The sequence below is a fragment of the Calidris pugnax genome, unplaced genomic scaffold, assembly GCF_001431845.1.
Source record: "Calidris pugnax isolate Ruff unplaced genomic scaffold, ASM143184v1 scaffold1910, whole genome shotgun sequence".
Lineage (NCBI taxonomy): Eukaryota > Metazoa > Chordata > Aves > Charadriiformes > Scolopacidae > Calidris > Calidris pugnax.
The window spans coordinates 1-216 of NW_015092263.1; positions in this window are offsets into that span (position 1 = coordinate 1).

Sequence of the window (216 nt, forward strand, 5' to 3'; positions counted from 1 at the left end):
GGGGGGGGACATCAAGGGGACACGTTGGGGACACACAACCTTCTGGGACACCCCCAACTCCTGCCTTGGCCCCACCTTCATCCCCACGTCCCAGCCCCAGCTTTGTCCCCGTGTCCCTCATCCCATCCCCACGTCCCCATCACCATCTTGACCTTGTCCATGTCCCGATGTCCCCCTCCCCTCCCCGTGTCCTCCATCCACGCCCCCATGTCCCTC